Genomic DNA, 16,190 nt, shown 5'->3' on the forward strand with positions numbered 1-16,190 from the left:
CACAGCCTGCCCTCCCTGCGGCCGAGAGCCGACAGACTCACGTTGGCCTTGCTCTCCCAGACCACTGGATGGAAGGTCTCTAACTGATGCCCACCAGGGAATGAATCCCTCAGGGCCGGGGGCAAAGGCCGACAGAGCAGCCTCCTCGGTGTGGATAACACAGCGGCTACATGGGGCTCCCTTCCTTCGCGGGCCTCAGGCCGGACCTGAGTGTGAGAGACAGGGAGCACCTTAGCTCCAAGGAGCTCCTGTAATTCGTTCTAATGTGAGCAGCAAGGAGAAAGTCAAAGGAATTGGAATCACGACTTGAGTGAGGCCCAAGGTGGGTATTTCCTGGCAAAGCGACGCGGAGCCTGGCCAAAATTCCCTGCCAAAATTTCCCGGCTCCGAGAGTCACGGATGAAGGGCACAGAAACTTTTCTGCCTCATTAACCAAACTAGGGAACACAAGAAGAGGGTCAGGCCGGGAGGGCAAGTATGGAGACCACTGCGGGGCTCACAAAGTCGGAGGGCCGGTGGGGGGGCCCACGTGCGGCTTCCAGCAGCTGGGACGGAACCGGGGGCCGAGGTGCAAACCTGCGTCTGGAGACAGGTGATGATAAAAAGCACAGCAAGGTTGGGGGGGGGGGGATTGCCAAGAGAGCCAGAAAGAACGTTCGGAAGAGGCTGACGGGGCAAACAAAGTGGGGCACTCGAGGCGCCAGGAAAGCCAGACAAGGAGACAAATGAAGACCAGGAGAGGGAGGAAGAGAGAGACGCAGGGGAGAGGGGTGGCAGGGAAGCCACGTGGGGCGGAGTGGGGGGGAGGAAGGGGGCGGTCAGCCATGTGGAACAGTGGGGAGACAAGAGGGGACGGGGCACGGAGAGGCCATCGGATCCGGTGACACGAGCTCATTGGCGGCCCGCGAGAACAAAAGTGAACCCAGAAGGACACTCACTGGTCGGCAAGGGGAAGCCAGGTGGAGATTCGAAATTTATGGCAGACAGTCTGCAGAAAGGATAAATTGCCCCTGAGGGACCGTGAGCTAATTGTATCACGTGGTGCGCCTCGGGCAGGGACAGTCTAGCGGCACAAAACAGAAGCCCACTTGCGCGAGCTCCAGTAAAAAGGGAGAATTTATGGGAAGAACAGGAGGCTACCTCGGAGATTCAAGGGCAGGAAGTGCGGCCGGCCTCTGGGGAAGGGAACCGGCAAGTGGGGGGCCGGCAGGCACCTTGGCAGCCCTCTCCTCTCCCGCTCCGTGTCGGAGGCTCTGAGCTCTCTGACGGCTGCTTTCCTCCCAGGACCTTCTTCCTTCCCAGCTCCCGGTGCTGCTCTGTGCCCAAGGTGGAAGGTGGCTGCTGCGGGTGACCCTCCTCGCTGCGTTCACTCCGCCCTCCCCTGAGCCCACAACTGTGCCTGGCGCACAGCGTTCAAGTAGCCCACGGAGACTGCCTGGAACTGCCTAGGTGTGCCCCCCGCCCCGGCCAAGTTCCTGGGAGGGCTTCTAATTGGCCTGGTTGGGTCAGGTGCCCCTCCCTTACCCAATCAGCTGTGGCCGAGGGGAGGGTCTCGTGCCCTCGGGGGGGCCCCTTAGAGGGGACTGAGAAGCAGCATCTCTGGGAAGGGGGCCAAGCAGGTTCTTGAAGAAGGGAACGTGGTGGCTGTCGTACTTCGATGTTCCAGAAAAGCCGAAGGCCTCTGATCTGCCTGGAACGGAAAGAGACTGGTGAGGTCAGGCTCCACTTTAATGGGGGCCAATAAACGCCTCCCTGGAGGCCACAAGGGGCGAGGTGTGTGTTCCCACAGACAAACAGCATTCCTAAAAAGAGATTTTTCCGTGCTTCCCTCGCTCCCCTCCACCCTACCACCGCCTCCTCCCCTCCCCCACCCCCAACCCAGGCCCAGGGATCTCACCCAAAGAGCTCAGCCTGGTCTCTCCCAACATCCAGGACATTTCCCCACCCTCAACTCTCGTGTTCTTGGATGTAGCCCGACTCCTTTGTTTCCTTCAACTACGGCCCAAAATGAGAAGAGCTAGGCAGGAGGGGGGTTGCGGGACATCGGGCAGCGACAATTACCCTGCTTAGAATGGCCCTGGCCACAGGCACGTGGATCAGGCAGGGTCTCAACAGGAAGCAATTAGGATAGTTTGAGAAGTATTTATGTACAAAGGGCCCATCAACAGAGATGTGGGTGTAGGGTAACCACAGGGTTAGCCAAGAAGCAGAAACTGTTAGCACCCGACTTGTTACCACCCTGGACCAAAGGAACAGGAGGAGGTCATGGTTACCCAAACTGCAAAGGGGGACGGAAGTGAGTAGAGAAGGCTCCGTCGGTTAAGTGTCTGACTCTTCCGCTCAGGTCCTCATCTCATGGCTCATGGGTTCAAGCCCGCCGTGGGCTCCTCCAAGGTAAGCCTCTGCCCCTTGGCGTTTTGTTATGAGCGCACGACCCGCTGCACGGCTCACGCTTCCCACCCGCGCCTGCTGATGCCCTCGTGAATTCTGTGGTGCCTATTACTTTCTCGCATTGGCAGCGCGGTGGCCCTTGCATTCTTAAGGCAAAGGTTTAGAGGGAGGAGGAAAGAAAAAAAGAATGAAATCCGAAATGCTCCAAAGACGAAGGCCGAATCGTGCCCTAGCTATTTTTCACATCCTCAGCGGGAAGTGTGCACAGCGAGCCTTACCGTCTTCTTTATTGCGGCCTTTGTACTGGTAATAAAAATACCCATAGCTGGCACGTGCACTTCTTTAAAGTTTACCGAGTGGTTTATATGCGTTATCTCATCAGATCCCCTCAACGACCCTGTAAGGTACACCGTATTGGGGCGCCGGGGTGGCTCCGTCGGTTAAGCATCTGACTTTGGCTCAGGTCATGATCTCACGATTCATGGGTTCAGGCTCCGCATCGGGTTCTGTGCTGACAGCTGGGAGCCTGCTTGGGATTCTCTCTCTCTCCTTCTCTCTGTCTCTGCCTGTCCCCGTGCCCCTCTCTATCTCTCAAAGTAAAAAGTAAAGTTTTTTTTTTTTTTTAAAGAAAAGAAAGGTACACTGCAGTATCTTCCCAATTTTACAGACCGGGCTCAGAGAGGTTAGGTGAATTGCCCAAGGTCACTCCACTGCCCATTGTCACAAGGCCTCTTGGGACTGTTCCTTGCTGGGCTTACTGTCCCTATTTGGGAACTCCAACTTTCAAGAGGCTAAATAGCTGGGCCAGGAACCTGAGCAAACGGGCCAGAATGGGTGCCCAGCAACTCTGCTGGAGCACGGGGACCCTTTGTTTTCTGCTGCCACCTCCTGGATCACCATCACCCCTTTCCTCTCTCTGCTCGACTCTGCTTCAACTACAAGCAGAACGGGATGGTGGGAAGGGGGGATGCCCTCCCTGCTCATTGCAATAACCGTATAATAATGGGAGGATTTTAAAACTGGGTTCACGGGGTGCCTGGCTGGATCAGTTGGAGGAGTGTGCGACTCTTGATCTCGGGGTTGTGGCTTCGAGTCCCACATTGGGTATAGAGATTACTAAAAACATAAATAAACTTAAAAAACATTGCATTTGGGGCGCCTGGGTGGCTCAGTCGGTTAAGCATCCAACTTCAGCTCAGGTCATGATCTCAGAGTTTGTGAGTTCGAGCCCTGCGTCGGGCTCTGTGCTGACAGCTCGGAGCCTGGAGCCTGCTTCAGATTCTGTGTTTCCCTCTGTCTCTGCCCCTCCCCTGCTCGCGCTCTGTCTCTGTGTCTCTCAAAAATAAACGAACATAAAAAAAATAAACAAAAACTATTGAATTCACTTCTGAATTCACTTCCTATAGCATGGATGAACCTTGAAGACATGCTAAGTGAAATACGCTGGTCACAAAGAGATAAATGTTATATAATTTCACTCATATTAGGTACTTAAAGTAGTCAAATTCATAGAGATGGGAAGTAGAATGGGGGTCACCAAGGCCTGGGTGGGGAGGGAAGAATGGGGAGTTTGTGTTTAATGACAGAGTTTCAGTTTGGCAAGATGAAAAAAGTTCTGGAGATGGTGGTGACAGTTGCACAACCGTGTGAAAGCGCTTAATGTCACTGAGCTGTACGCTTCAAAATGGTTAAAATGGCAACTTTCATGTTATGTGTATTTTACGCACAATTTGTTTAAAAAGTTTATTTTGAGGGGCGCCTGGGTGGCGCAGTCGGTTAAGCGTCCGACTTCAGCCAGGTCACGATCTCGCGGTCCGTGAGTTCGAGCCCCGCGTCAGGCTCTGGGCTGATGGCTCAGAGCCTGGAGCCTGTTTCCGATTCTGTGTCTCCCTCTCTCTCTGCCCCTCCCCCGTTCATGCTCTGTCTCTCTCTGTCCCAAAAATAAATAAACGTTGGAAAAAAAAAAAAAAGTTTATTTTGAGAGAGAGGGAGGGGGCAGAGAGAGGGAGAGAGAGAGAGTCCCAAGCAGGCTCCCCACTGTCAGCACAGAGCCTGATGAGGGGCTCGTGCTCACAAACCACGAGATCATGACCTGAGCCAAGATCAAGAGTTGGACGCTTATTCTAGTGAGCCCCCCCGGGGTCCCTCCACCATTTTCTGAAAACTGAATCTGTAAACCTTCAGTGAGCATGTAGTATGTGCCCTGCGCTAGGAATTCAAAGTCATAGAGCATCAGCCCTACCTTCAAGGACCGGTCAGTCCCGTCAGGCAAAGCAACATACTCGGTGCCATGTGGAAAGTGTAATAACGCAGCTGAGGGAGGAAGATGGCAGGGTGGCTCCGTTGCAGGGGAGAGCGGAGGGGGCACAGCGAAGCCTTCCCGAAGGAAGTAGTGTCTTCGCGGGACGGTCCAGGAACGGAGATGCCTTGACGTGTGTGAAAGAGAGGTTGAACAGAACGTGGAGGAGCTGGGGGTGCGGAACATTCCAAGCAGACTAATATAGAGGTGTGAGATAGCATGCTGCTAAGCCTCTTCTCTTTTATTCGTGGGAATGCAGCTAAATCCATATCCCCTTATTCTACACCAATAGGTCTGTGACAGTGCTTCTCAGACCATCTGTGGTGAAAAACGTGCGTGTGGGGTGTGTGTGCGTGTGTGCGTGTGTGTGTGTTTAATTTCCTGTTCAATAAGAGTCCGCTCATCACCGGCCTGGATGTTACAAGGTCAAGTTGCTTTCAAGGTTTCAGAATGGCTACTCTTATGCTTATCTTACTGTGGACTAGCACGGGCCACAGACCACACTCTGAGTACCGCTCGTCTATAAGATGGTGAGTCCCTTAAAGGGAGGAACCACTTTTATTGTAACCATCCTGTGCGTGCCTTCAGATTTTTAGCAGGACCACCCGAAAGAAGCCCTCTCCTTGCCCAGGAAGGGATGCCCACTTGTTAATTAGCTAGTGTTTTGAATATGGAAAGCTCTGCCAGCATTAAATATTATTATTATTATTAGCCTCGTGTCCACTATAGTAGATGTCATTTAATTAGAACGGCATAATAGGCAAATCTGCCTTAATTGGTTGGGATGTGGCTAAGAAACCATTTCACGTCTGTGTCTTCGTTCTCTGTTCTGTGGCCATCACATCACATTCTCTGGCAATGGGTCATTTTGGAGACCTTGGGCAGGGTTCAGGGAAGGTTATCTGGCTACTGATTAACACTTAATTAGCACCTTTTTCATGTAGCACAGCAGTGACTTTGTAAATTTAAAAATTTCAGGGGACCACTTAATGTGGAATTAAAGTACAAGTGCAATATTTAAGATGCATGAAATTGTTTTACGCATTACAGCATTAACTAGCTCTTAATTTATGCGGCGCATGCCAGAGACGGGCAATTAAAGTGTAGCAGGAAAAAAAAAATTATAGATCTCTGTGTTGTCCTGTCTTTTCCTCTAACGATGCCTTTGAAGGCTTTCGCTACATCTGTATCTCGACTCCTGTTCTAGCCTTAGGAGTAAATGGCAAATTCTGATGCCCCTTTGCCACCACAGGAATTGGCATTGTCTTTAACCTGAAACTATCTCCAATCAAGTCCTTGCAGGGCCTAGAAATCTACCCTGACCTTAGTGATTGCTCCAGGGGTAGGTATGTAACCCAAGTAGAGCCAGTGAGATGTCAGAAAGCATGTGCTGGAGCCTTATGGGAAAGTGAGGCTAACGGCACCCTCCTTGGTAGCTATCGGAAGGAGTGAGTCCCTTTTCCCCTGGCCAGTGTGAGGATGTGAGGTCTGGAAGGGTGGCAGCCATTTTGTAAGCAATCTACAGCTGGAGGGGAGCCGTTGTTTGGAATTTGGCAATGAAGCCAACACCACGCAGGGCCGTGTGGCAAGTTGCCCTGGGAGACACGGGAGACACGGGACTGGGACTTGTCTGAAGGCCATCTGACTTTGGGACTTTTGAATTATGTTGGAGCCTATAAATATACTGCACATTGCCTCTTTTATTATTGATGCTGTTCCCTTTGACTGGAATTCTCTTCCCTTCCTTCTCCATCCTTCAAGGCCAAGTCCAAATGCCACCCCTCTAAGAAACTTGACTTGATGTGAACCATGCTTGAGATGGGCAGAACCATGCCCCCCTCCTCTGGATGCTAATGCCCCTTACTTGAACTTCTCGTTCGGCAAGGAGCACAGGCCGCCCTAAAAAGCGTGCAGCTGCAAATGTGACTCTCCATGTCCCCTGGGAGGACCTAAGCTCTTGCTTCGTCTGTCCGCAGCCTTAGTATCGCACTGGACACACCGAATCTGCAAAGCGCCACAATCCCGTTCCTAGAAAGGAACGTTAATATTGGGACAGCATCGTCAGACACGGAGAAAGCGCATACGAGCATATGGTCTTCTTAGCTAAAGCCAGACGAAAAGAAACTGGGTAAAAGCTGCAGCTGGGTGGGTCCCTGGGCCACTGCAGCTGTTGAGGGCAAGCGAGGACTTGCCTTGAGGGGGAGGAGTCACAGGCGCGAGCCAGTTAGAATATTCGTCAGTCCCTCTGTTTATAACTTACACAGAGGGATACAGTCTCCAGTACAAAGTCAAGGGCTAGGAAAAGTAAAAGTTTCTCTGTCGTCTCCTCCTCCCCACACTCCACGTCCTCCGTGGCTGATACGTGCCTGAGCTGCTCTGATCCCCTCCTCCCCCTCCACCCCCCACAGTCGACAGCCCCCCCCACACCCCCCTCCACCGCCCACCCGGCCAACAGCTGAGCAAGACTGTGGCACTCGGGGCTGGACGTTTCCCCGTTTCCCCGGGAACGCAAGCCCTCCCCCAATGGCACCCTTTGCTCTGGGCTCCCAGAGACTTTTCAGAGCTGCATTGCCACCTGCCGGCTCCCCCTGCCCAGTCCCGCTTCTGCCCTTCTCCCTTGCCGGGTGCTCCTCCCAGTACACCCTTGGCGCTCCCAACTCCATCTCAGCACCTGCCTCCCTGGGAACCCAACCTGCAACACCTCCCAGAGGTAACAACTTCTAGCTCCCGGGTGTGGGTTCTTCCACACACGTCTTCCTATTCATCTGTGTACATGTATGTGCATATACCACGTAAAGATTTGTTGTCAGTCCTTTCGTTTTTACGCAAATGGGCTTGTATTGTGTATGTGAATCATCCTACAATTTAAAATTGTAGCACATCTCCACGAACAGTAGATATCAGTGCACATAGGCACGTCTTTCTTTTTTTGTTTTAAATGTTTATTTTGAGAGAGAGAGGGAGTGGGGGAGGGGCAGAGAGCAAGAGCCAGCGAGTGAGAGAGAGAGAGAGAGAGAGAGAATCCCAAGCAGGCTCCATACTGTCAGCGCAGAGCCCAACGTGGGGCTGGATCGCACAAACAGTGCATGAGGCCATTGTTTGCTTAAGCATTCTTCTGCTGGTGGACATTTGCGTAGTTCCTCTTTTCTCTTGTTCCTAATAATGCTGCTGGGAAGGTGGTATAAATGGATTTCAAATGAACCGAACGTTATTCCAAGCAGGAGAAACCATGAACCTGTGTCAGTCATGCCTTTTATTTCCTGTGTTCTGATGCTTTGATATCTGGGGCCGTGCTGACCTGGAAGGAAGGGACTACCCGTCCCAGGATTAGCCAATTTCTGGAGATAGTAGACAACTCGCCCTGGAGTGCACCTTTCAAATGCAAACCAACCAGCGCAGACCCCACACCCCTAACCACCTCCTCTATCAGGCTGTCACATTCCTGGGCACCATCCACCTACCCTAATCAGACAACTAGGGATCCCTCTGTGCCCCAGAGCCCACTGAGACTATTCTAACTAGCCAGCCCCAAACCTGCTTACCCCGCCTCGCCCGCTCCTTCCCTGGGAAACTACATGAAAGGCTCTTGCCCACGGGATCCCCCTCTCCCTCAGCCTCCTAACAGACCCTAGTGCCACCCCGTGCAGCCCCCGTGGCCTGGCGAGCCTCCTCCTCTTGAGATTTGTAAGCACGACCAATTCTCTTCTCTATGGTGGTCCCCTCCTGATCTGTTGGCCTCACCATACCTGAATAATAATAAAGCCTATATTTCAAAACAGGACCTAGCGCTGGCAAGGTGAACCAACATTTTCTTTTTCTCCCTAAGGTTCCAGAATGCTTTAGTTCATGAGCTCTTCCTGGGCAAACGCGAAGTGCCAAATGTGCTTGTTCCTTAAGTCAGACACAAGAGAGAACTTCCTGCTAGTAAGCAAGGCCACCTGAAACACGCTGTGCGTGGAGCGGCTTGAAAACAGTGTCGTCAACAGCAACAACAACCCTCGTGAGCCAATTCCCCACGGAGCGGAGGCAGGGACTGAGGCGATCAGCTGTCTCCCGCAGGCTGAGGGCTTTGGGAATTCACCACTCACCAGGGCACGTCCCCGCCCCTTGTGGAAGGAGGCCACGAGGGTCCCAGCGGCCAGGCCGCCGCTGCCGCCGTCCCTGCAGGCAGCTGAGGTCATGCTCACCTGAGAGGGGAGTAGGGATGGGCGGATCGCCCTCTCTGTTGCCCTGGGGCTCTGGGCCCCATGACGTGGGGCATCCTGGCGGAGGCTAGCCTGTGTTCACAGCTGCCTGCCGGGAGCCGGAGCCTGTCAGCTCGAGCGGCAGCGAGGGAAGACGTTTCTGACACAAAACCCCAGGGGAATCCACGGAGGAGCTGGGCTGTCATTACTTATTAACAATGGGCCTGATCCCCAGCCAGGCAGGCCCGGGGAAATAGCCTGTGGGGAGGCCAGCCTCCCCCCTGCGAGGTGGATTAACACTTTCTGGGCAGGAGGGAGCTGTTTGGGGGGTCAGTTGTCACATTTTGCATGTAAGAGGGACCATTCTTTACATGTTAGACACAGGCGCACTCTTCTTGCCTTCCCCTCCCCCTCCGTGTCTGCCTTCTCCTCTGTTCCCTGCCCCCTCGGGTTCTAAGCCGGCAAACCCACAGGATGTGGGAGGCTGTGCTCACAGGGAAAAGGAAGATTTGAGAATGCACACAGCCAGAAACCTAAGTCTAATGCCTGCAGAACCGGCCCGCGGGCGGGGGGCGGGGAAGTGGTGGGAAACAGGGAGAGGCAGGTGGAGCTGTGCTGGCTGGTCGTTAAAGCTGGTTATTGCCCCCTTTTCTCCCCCTCGGGGGTCCTGGGCTCCAGTGCCAGCATTGCTCGGTCCCAGCTCCGCAATCTCAGGTGGGCAGAGTGACCCGCCCCCTGATGCTGCAGGTGGGTTTTCCGGAGCAGCAGACGCTGAGACAGAGACTGGCACGCAGGGAATTTGGGGGGGGGGCGCGGGGGGAGCACTCCTAGGATCAGTACCCAGAGGAGGAAGGAACTGGAAGCAGAAGCGGGCAGAGGCAAAGACTGAACTGCAATGCTAGCCCGACCGACCGAAGCCTCAGCTGACCCCACAGGGATCTCTGGATCTCGGGTGCCTGTTCAGAGCAGTTCTGAGTTGGGCTTGGGGGGATGAGCCTTGAGTGGATCAGCCCCTGGCAGGGGGTGCTGCTCCGGAAGCTGGCATGACCCTGGGCACGGTGGTTCCGTCAGCCTAAGGGAAGGGCTGACAGCTGAGGGCAAGCTTCAGACGGTATCTCCGCAGCGGAGGGTGTAAGTGCTTCTGAGCACAGCAGTCCACAAACATCCTGCCTCCCGGGAGCACGACAGGGGCATTCCTCAGGATTCCTGCCTCCCCAGAGGCCAGCCTGGCCTCCTTTCCTGCAGCAGCTCCTCCCATCCTTCCTGCCAGCCTCCTCCCGTCTCTCTCCCCACCCTCCCCATCCCTCCTTTCCTCCCTCCTCCCCTCCCTCCTCCTGTTCTTCCTGCCGTCCCTCAGATGCAGCAGCCATCACAGAGGTTTACAAAGTGTTAACGGCCTTCCAATCTGGTGGGGCCAGTGCAAGTTTACAAGGAAGCCGGAGTGCCCTAATTGAGGTGGAAGGGTCAGGAAGCCCCTCCTTCGGGCCACTGTTGTCTTGCTATAAAACACTCCGTAATCCGTAAAGAGCTGGCTGGCTGAACCAGGAGCATTTTTCCCCCCTCTCTAATTGGGCGCTTCCAAACTTCACCACAGGGGGTGCTAAATTGTCGTCGGTGCTTTCTGTTTTATTTGTGTCAACAGGAGCAGGAAACGCATGGTCGTTATGAGGGGCGTAATGTAAAGTCAATTCCGCGTGGCTCATTTGGTATGTAGGTAGGTAAGTGTTAGGTTTCATCTGCTTTAGGAGACGGCGGCGGGCCTAATTGGGGACACGCATTTAGGAAACGGTCAGTTAGCATTTTATCCCAAGTCCACACTCTCGGGCGCACACCGTGACCTGTGCTTCAATCAGCCCCAGAGGTTTTGTTCGTTAGCATAAAGCGCGTTAGGAATGAGTTCGCGCTCGTGAAAGTAGTGGCTTTCGAGAGGGGTGTCTTGGCTGCGAACAGGAGCGGGGCTCCAGCCGGTGCAGGTGCAGAGGTGGAAAATCTGGCCGGCCCTGCGGTTTGTTCTGGTAGGAATGGCACGCGGGCTTGATTCCTAAGTGATCCTGCGCGAATCCAGCCGCGGATTTGGTGGACTTTGCGCCCCTGGAGTTCGACCAGAAGGTTAGAGAAGCCCGCCCGCAGGAATCCCCTCGTAGTTGCCTCAGGCAGACTTTTCTCTGCGAGGCAGAGGCAGGCGCAGTTGGAGCTCTTAAAAAGAGGGCGGGAACTTCACGGGATTTCCAGAACAAGTGATATGACTGCTTTGCTCAGCTTGCTCCGAACTTGGCTGAGGACTTCGTTTCATGGTAACCTGGTGGCACGGTCGGGGAGGGACGCTATGCCCTCACCCACCTCTAACTACTTAAGGCTACAGAGATTTTCCAAAGAGAGCCTAATCGTTTTTGCAAGACCACACTGGCTTAGGTCAACTTGCACCAGCCTAAAATCCCACCCCAGATCCTCTATAAAACCTTAATCAGCTGTGAATTCCCACCTCCCCCCATCGATAACCACTGTGTTCCTCAATGTGTTCTCACAGGTATGATCAGGGTCTAATACTTGTGTCCTCTGTCATAAGAAGTTGCCAGAACTGTAAGTATTGTTTTCTTTAAATATATATTTCGCTTTTTTGAAGGTTTTATTTCGTTATTTTTGAGAGTGGGAGAGCGCGCGTTCGGGTGCGTGAGCAGGGGAGGGGCAGAGAAAGGGAGAGAGAAAATCCCAAGCGGGCTCCGCACAGAGCCCGACGTGGGGCTCCATCTCATAAACTGTGAAATCCTGACCTGGGCTGAAATCAAGAGCCGGACACTCAACCGACTAAGTCACCCAGGTGCCCCTGTTTTCTTAAACCACTCCAAAACAGGTTGGATTCACAAATTGGAGACTGATGTCTTGGGGCCGGGGGTGGGGTAAAAAAAAAAAAAAAAAATCAGTGCTCAGAAGCGTCCACAGCTTTTCTAGTATTTCTCGATGTCTCAGCAAGGAAGCCCCTGGCATTCACTACTCAGTAGAAGTATTTATTAAGGGCTGGTGTGCCTGAGCGCTGGGGCAGACGCAGTATGGACCGAACTGTATGGACGTGGCCCCTCGTGTCTCCACGTTTACAATTCAGGATGGACGATGCCGCGATGAAGCTACTTTAGGAGCAGCGGCCAAACACACACACATCCTGCACTCAATTAGATAATCAACGTGCAACACGTTGAGGAGGAGATTAGATTAGATACGTACATCTGATGGCTCAGATTCCTGGTTGCCTGTGAGGAATAGAACCAGGGCTGCGGGTTACATTCTCAGCTTGAGTTCCATCTTCTCTCCCTCAGCCTGGCCCTCAGGGGCAGAGTCAGTATCACTAAGGAAAGCCATGGTTCTCAGCCAGTAGTAATATACTCACCTGTGTGAGGCAAACCGCAATGCCCAAGACCTTAGAGCACAACATTGGTTCCGAGAGTCCTTCAGCCCTTTTAGTTGACGAAAAGAAATGTTTTTCTTCCCGAAGAAAGAGAAATGCCTAAGGAGATTGCCGCCACCCTCACCCATCTGTGTTCTTTCTGCCTTTGAAAGCCACTATAAGGATATGAGGTATTGGAGCAGCAGCAGCTATTTTGTGACCATGAGGAGATGACAGCACAGAAAGGTAGAAAGAGCCTGGGTCCTCGATGACCTCTTCGGCCACTGAACTGGAGACCACCTGCCTCTGAGTTTCTTGTTGTATATGAGATATTAATATACCCTTATTGCTTAAATTACTTTTTGTTGGATCCTCTGCCGAGAGCATCCTAATGGGTGCAATCCCCACTTAATTGAGAAAGCCAAGGCTCAGAGAGATTGAGTCATAGAGCTAGTGGCAGAGACGGGCCTAGAATCCAGGAATCCCAGTTTCATTCAGGGTACTCTTCTCTGCCTTTGAACCCCACAGAGTCTTAGGAACCCCCTGGGGCCCCCTCAAAGCCAAGGGTACCTGTGATTAGGCTCTGTGCCCCTGCCTCCCTTCCCCCACCCAAACCAGAGCCTCGTGGCTTTTATGTGATTTGCCTCATTGGCTTCTCACTAACATTCTGTTTGAAACAAAAGCTATGAGGCTTAGAAATATTTCGAAACCACTGTCTTCAATTAACAACAGTGGCCAGCTCTTTGCCCCACCACAGGGGAAATTGTAAAGAAAGTGTCTTTTCTAAGAGGAAACCTACAAGTGCACTTCTGAAGCATATGCAGGCAGACGTGCTGCTCACTTGATTTTGTCATCCTCTTAGGCTCTCCCAAGTTATCAGGCACAGAGACACAATGAGGCTAGCACAGGTGCTGGGGGGGTTACAGAAGCCCCTGGGGGGCTGAGCGTGAGCAAAAGCGCCCGCCTTGGTTCTGGAAATGTCAGCAGCCAGAGCCAGACTTGTCATCTGGCCACGTCCTTGGCTGCTCCAGACTCTGGGGCTGCCTCCATCCCTGAGACCCAGCTTCTCTTGGCTCCCAGCACTCCCTCTCAAGGGTGTCCAGAGTTGGAAACCTGCCCCAGAGCCGATCTGATCCATTGGGCTTTTCGCCACGCGGCATGGGCCCGCTGGCCTTGCTCGGGCTGGACGGAGCTCTCAAGCCAGGGCACCTTCTGTCTTTCCCAGGGTGCGGATTCCTGATCTAATCAATGCTAACAGGATAACAGAGGTCAATGACACAAAACAGGTGGTAGCTTATGCAAAAGGAACCTGGCTCTTCTCAAAATGGGGGCATGAGCATTGCAAGCCTCTGCCGCTTAATCAGCCCCGTTACAGCCTCACGCGAATGGCCAGGCACTGCCTTTTCTTTCCTCCCCCTCTCCTCTCTGCACCCTGTCCTCCCCTCCCTTCCTCTTCTCTTTCATTGAGTATCAGTTTCTTCCATGCTTGCTGTTCCAGGCATCTATTGCTACATAATAAGTGACCCCCCCGCCCCCAAGAAGACTCTTATTATAGCTCACAACTTGGGGGGTCAGAATTTGGGCAGGGCTCAACGGGGTGATTCTTTTGCTCCTCATGGCATCTGCTGCGATCGCTCAGTGGTATTTGCTAGCAACTTGACTGGTCTAGAGGGTCAAGGTGGACCACGTCTGGTGCCTTGGCAGGAAAGTCCACAAGGCTAGGCTTCCAGGGCTGCTCTCCCTGTTCACACCACCTCAGGGCCTCTCCACACAGTGTGTCTGGGGGCGGGGGGACTTCTTTCGTGGCAGCTGTAAGAGTGAGTATGCCAAGAGACAGGAAGTGGAACCTGCCAGGCTCTTAAGGTGCAGTGTTCCTTCCGCCATATTTTATTTGTCAAAGAAGTCACAGAGCCCACCCAGGTTTAAGGGAGAGGAAGGTCTAGGGATACCTGGGTGGCTCAGTTGGTTAAACGTCCGACCCTTGATCTTGGCTCAGCTCATGATCTCATGGCTTGTGAGATTGAGCCCTGAGCCGGGCTCTGCACTGACAGTGTGGAGCCTGCTCGGGGTTCTCTCTGTCCCTCTCTCTCTTTCTGCCCCTGCCCCCCAAAATAAATAAATAAACTTAAAAAAAAAGGAAGGGGAACGTCTAGACTCCTTCCTCGCGATGAGAGGGGTATCTGAGGGTAGACTTCCCCGTTTCCTTAAGTTTCGAGGGAAATTCTGCCTTGTGATGGTGGTGGATGGGGGTGGTGGAGAGAACCCGGCAGGGCAGGATTGCTGTCAGCAGGGGACTTCGGCTGGGGGGTGAGATCCAGGAGAGAAGAAGCTGCACCTAAGATGACTGGGGCTAGGAAGGGGTGCTCTGTGGGCCGGGGAGGTGATGGGGGGGAAGGTGCTGTTGGCAGTTGTCAGGCGAAGGGAGGACCTTGAAACTGTCTTAGTCTCAGTTTCCCCTAAAAGCAGAGCCCAACACAAAGACTTGGGTGTAGGTGCTTTGGGGAGGTGACCCCAAGAAGCGCGGTGAGGGGCTGGGGAAGAGACACAGGCAGGGGAAGGAAACACATAAATAAGGGGAGGAGTGTGGAGGAGCGTGTGGAGGAGCAGGTGGGCATCTGCAGCTTCATTGTGCCAGAGCCCCCAGGAGACTCTGGGGGGGAGGGGGGTCCTTCTCCAGAGTTGTTGACCCAAGAGCAGTGAAGCTATGCTATTTATGCACTAGCTTCCTTCCCTCATCAATCAAGAGTTGATCCTAGGGGGGGCGCCTAGGTGGTTCAGTCAGTTGAGCGACCAACTTCGGTGCAGGTCGTGATCTCATGGTTTGTGAGTTCAAGCCCCACGTCGGGCTCTCAGCTCTTAGAGCAGAGCCTGCTTTGGATCCTCTGTCCGCCTCTCTCTGCTCCTCCCCTGCTTGCTCTCTCTCTCTCTCTCTCTCTCTCCCTCTAAAATAAATGAACGTTTAAAAAAAAGAGTTGGGCGCCTGGGTGGCTCAGTCGGTTGAGCGTCCGGCTTCGGCTCAGGTCATGATCTTGCAGTTTGTGAGTTCGAGCCCCGCATCGGGCTCTGTGCTGACAGCTCAGAGCCTGGAGCCTGCTTCGGATTCTGTGTCTCCCTCTCTCTCTCTGCCCCTTCCCCACTCATGCTCTATCTCTCTCTCTCAAAAATGAATAAACATTAAAAAAAAAAATTTTTTTTTAAAAAGAGTTGATCCTAGGGTGTTAAGCTCCCAGCACTTTTGCCCTACTCTGTACCAGTGACCAGCCCAGGACAGTCACTGTGTCCAGGAGCCGCCTGTCGGTGGCCTCCAGGGTGGCTAAGGAGTTGTGGGCAGGGCCCTGACAATGTCTGCTGAGACTGTTTATGATGAGAATCTGTATTTCTTCTGCAGTGGATTGTGCCGGGGTACCCGTCACACTGTATCCGTGTTAAAGTTGCCCCCCACCCCGGATGTGCAATGTAAGCCTCTCCCCCACCTTCCTGCGAATCCATTGTTACAACCCGCATGGCCTACACATGCGTTGGGAGCCAGCAGAGTCTCTCTGGGGTACACCAAGAACGCTGAGCCTTAAGTCAAGGTTGGCTCTGAGTCAAAATAAATACTCGGGTGGAGACAAGTGACATGTGCGGTTACCCCGTACTTGTCTCCTTACAAGTGCTGTCTCCTTACGGCCCAGAGTCCAGGAACAAGGGAAGGAAGCACCTTCAGAAATATGAGGCCAACCTCTGAGACTCCCTCTTGTGTCTTCTAGGACTTATTCACCCTTCGTGAGCTCCATTTGGTCAGCCAGTCCAAGACCATAACTTTCCCAACGCCCGCCTCCCGTGGCCCTCCTGCCCCTGCCCCGCAGCCCCATGGGGAGCGGAAGGGGAGTCGGATGTCAAGCCCTGCACCCCAGTGTCGAGCCCCGTCTCTGCCATTCCCTAGCTGTGTGACACA

The 16,190-nt window shown here is 53.4% G+C and overlaps 1 long non-coding RNA gene across 1 annotated transcript; it reads left to right on the forward strand.

Moving 5' to 3' along the window:
• Window positions 1-834: 834 nt before the first annotated feature.
• Window positions 835-2,728, forward strand: LOC121026005 (uncharacterized). The gene is made up of 3 exons (XR_005788225.1): window positions 835-1,449; window positions 2,345-2,394; window positions 2,520-2,728. It is a non-coding gene; the product is annotated as an uncharacterized LOC121026005 (long non-coding RNA).
• Window positions 2,729-16,190: the final 13,462 nt, after the last annotated feature.

Source organism: Herpailurus yagouaroundi, unplaced genomic scaffold (assembly GCF_014898765.1).
Source record: "Herpailurus yagouaroundi ecotype Mexico unplaced genomic scaffold, PumYag 67793, whole genome shotgun sequence".
NCBI classification, from domain to species: Eukaryota; Metazoa; Chordata; class Mammalia; order Carnivora; family Felidae; genus Herpailurus; species Herpailurus yagouaroundi.